The following is a 3,498-nucleotide window of genomic DNA, read 5'->3' as shown; positions in this document are numbered from 1 at the left end:
ATGCCCCCTCAGGCGCCTCCAGCAACCTTCCCCAGCACAACGAGGGCCGCAGTTTACCCTTCTACTATGCAGATTCCTGGCACCGGGATGCCAGTCCCTACTTCTTTCCCCCCCCAACACGCTGAACCTAGGGTGATCGATAGCCATGAGAGCCTCATCATCATGAGTACCTTAGCGCCAGCTCGCTCTAAAGAGCTCACCCCGCTCGAGTTCGCGTACGCTTTCTCCTTGTATAGAGATGTCCTCTGCACCCCCTACCCAGCTAGGAGAACAGAGTTAGATAATTACCTTTCCATAATCCTCGACCTAGCTCTCCACTTTGGCGGAGCAGGCTTTTACCAATACTACATCCAATTCGCTTCAGAAGCCGCAGCCCGTCTCCTCCAGTTCAACCAGGCCACTTACTGGGGTACCCTCGACCAGGAACTCTACTGCCGCATTTTTGCCGCCCGTCCAGCTCTCCCCTGCAAATTATGCAGTGCTCCTTCCAAATACCTAACTCCCAAATTTACAGTGCCCAGCATCAGCATGCCCCCGCCCCAGGGCTTGGATAGGAAAGGTCGTCCAACAATGCTCCAAGGGGGTAAAACCATATGCAAAAAATTTAACAAGGCCAGATGCAACATGTCCCATTGCAGGTACCTCCATACCTGCTCCTTCTGCGGTGGCAGCCATTCCCGCCCAGCATGCCCCACAATCCAACAAAACCATGACTACCCATGTCCGCATCAACCCCCATAAATGTCCAAGCATTAAAGAAAGCCCTCAAAAACCATCCAGATCCATGCCTTGTCAGTTTCCTAATTTCGGGTCTCCTCGACGGCTTCCATCCGGGGACCATCTCCATTCCCTCAGTCCCCCTCCAGTGCAAAAACCTCCAGTCTGCCCTGAGGGACCCCGACATAGTTGACTCCTTGCTAGCCACAGAGTTAAAAGAGTGTTTCATGGTCGGCCCATTCACACAACCACCATTCCCAAATTTCAGAATCAGCCCGGTAGGCATAGCAACCAGGAAATACTCAGGTAAAAAACATTTAATCATCGACCTCTCAGTCCCTCATGGCAGCTAAATTCCGAGCATAAATAGCTTAATCCCAAGCGAAAATTTCTCCCTGAAATATGCCACCATAAACCACGTCATTTCCCTCACCAAACTTGCCGGCAGAGGCGCCTGGCTTTCTAAAACCGACATAACAAATGCCTTTAAAATCCTCCCCATCCATCTGGACTTCTGGTGCCTCTTCGGCGTCCACTGGAAGGATGCCTACTACTTTGCCGTGAGACTCACTTTCGGCTACAAGAGCAGCCCTAAATTATTTGACACACTATCAAAAGCCTTGTGTTGGATTCTCTCCAACAACCACAAAATTCCTCACCTGGTCCACCTCCTCGACGACTTCCTAGTTATAACCCCTCTTTTATCACCTCCAGCCCACAGTCTCTTGACCATGAAATCAGTCTTCGCTCAGCTTGGCGTCCCTCTCTCTGAAGAGAAAACAGAAGGTCCTTCACACATCTTGGAGTTTGTCGGGATTACTCTCGACACTGTCCGGTTCCAAGCTTCTTTGCCCGCGGAGAAACTCCACCGCATCATTCTCCTCCTACAAAACTTTCTTCTTACTCCCTCTTGCACCAAACAACAACTGCTCTCCCTCTCAGGACATCTGAACTTTGCCTTGCGCATCATCCCCCAGGGCCGCTCCTTTATTTCGCACTTGCTCTCCCTCGCATCATCTACACCCTCATTTATTGATCCAGTCTCCATGGATACCCCCTCCAGAACAGAGATGCAGATGCGGCTGCACCTCCTCTCCAACTGGAACGGTATCACCTTCTTTTACGACGACCAACTTTCCAACCCAGAAGACATTCAGCTCTATACCGACGCTGCTCCTTCCACCAGTTTTGGGGGCCACTACGGCAGAGGATGGTTTTCAGCTGAATGGCCCATCGAATTCCGCAACTTCCTCCAAGGCTCCCTCCAATCATCTTCAGCAGTCCACAAAATATATGCGGTCGTCATCACCGCTCTCCTCTGGGGGCACGAGTGGCCAAAAAGGTCTACACTCATCCACTCTGATAATATCGCCGTAGTCGACATCATTAGCGAAGGCAGAACAAACTCTCCCGTGATCATGCCCTTCATACACCGTCTCACTTGGCTGTCGGTCACTCATCAATTTATTCTCCGAGCTAAACATGTTCCTGGCCACCATAACTCCATCGCTGACTCTTTGTCTCGCTTCTCCTTCCAGATCTTCAGAACCTTAGCTCCAGACACGGAGGAGAATCCAACCCGTCCCGCCATTTTCAGACACGACATTACTCATCTGAAACCAACCATTGCAGAACTCATCTCTTTTTCCCAACAAGCCACCATCAGCAGCTTAGCCCCCAGGACTCTTTCTACTTACCGGATGGCCTGGAACTCTTTCCGCTCCTTCCACGCCACGTTTAACCTTCCGTTCCCTTCCTTCGACGTGGCCTCCGTATGCAGCTTCATCTCCTATGTCCACTCAATTCTCCACATCGAGATACCCACCATTAAGATTTACCTTAGCGGTATCAACTTCTTTGCAAAGTTACTCACTGGCTCCGCTGCAACGCTCTCCCAGTCGTCTTTACTTATTAAAGGCCTTCAGCGCCAAACACCCACACCGACTCCTCTCCGTCTCCCGCTAACCACCGATCTTATTTCTCGCTGCATTGCCACCCTTCGTTCTAACCACTTTTCCGCCCACCTGGCGCGCACTCTGGAATCCATGTTTCTACTTGCTTTCTTCGGTTTCTTGCGATGCTCAGAATTCGCTTCTTCTTCAGCCAAGTTTAACCCTAGTCTCCACCCTTGCGTATCCGACCTTTATCCCATCTCTGAAGATTGCTTAGGCTATTCACTCAAACGGAGCAAAACAAACCAGGTCAGCAACCCAGTTCCCATATTTTACTTTAAACTAAATTCATATCTGAGCCCCTACGACCCCTTCATACATTATCTTCAGCTCAGGAAAACGCAGCAAACTTCCTCCCATGAACCGCTGTTCATCACCGAAACAGGCCAAGTTGCCAATCGATCCGGGTTCCTTTTACACTTCAGAGCAGTTCTAATCACCTCCGGGACTAATCCTGACTCCTTCTCCGGCCACTTCTTCCGCATAGGGGCAGTCACCACCACGTCAAGCAAAGGAGTCCCAGACCACCTCATCAAGGTCATGGGCCGCTGGTCTTCCCAAGCCTACTAACTTTACACCCGCCACAGCTTCAACGACCTGCGCAAAGGGCAGGCAGCCTTACTTTCTTAGGATGGCTTCTTTTGGGGATCTGCAAGGCCCGGGAGCCGCAGTGGATCCTCGACTAAGCCTTCCCCCAAACCGCGAAACTCTCACCCTGGATTAATCTCCCTCAATCAATGAAGGTTCGCCCTCGGCCGAGGCGGTCCTAGCTAATGAATTCCTGTTTACAACTATACCACTGCGCAAACCGACAATCCTCCGTTATTCT

At 50.9% G+C, this 3,498-nt stretch overlaps 1 pseudogene; it reads left to right on the top strand.

Moving 5' to 3' along the window:
• LOC138205888 (uncharacterized) lies at nucleotides 1-3,239 on the top strand (annotated as a pseudogene).
• The last annotated feature ends 259 nt before the right edge of the window (nucleotides 3,240-3,498 follow it).

This window comes from Embiotoca jacksoni, unplaced genomic scaffold (genome assembly GCF_022577435.1).
Source record: "Embiotoca jacksoni isolate LCO1_2020_lvr unplaced genomic scaffold, fEmbJac1.0.p SCAF_3, whole genome shotgun sequence".
NCBI classification, from domain to species: Eukaryota; Metazoa; Chordata; class Actinopteri; family Embiotocidae; genus Embiotoca; species Embiotoca jacksoni.
Note: the sequence above shows the minus strand (reverse complement) of the source record. Positions and strands in the feature narration are given on the sequence as shown.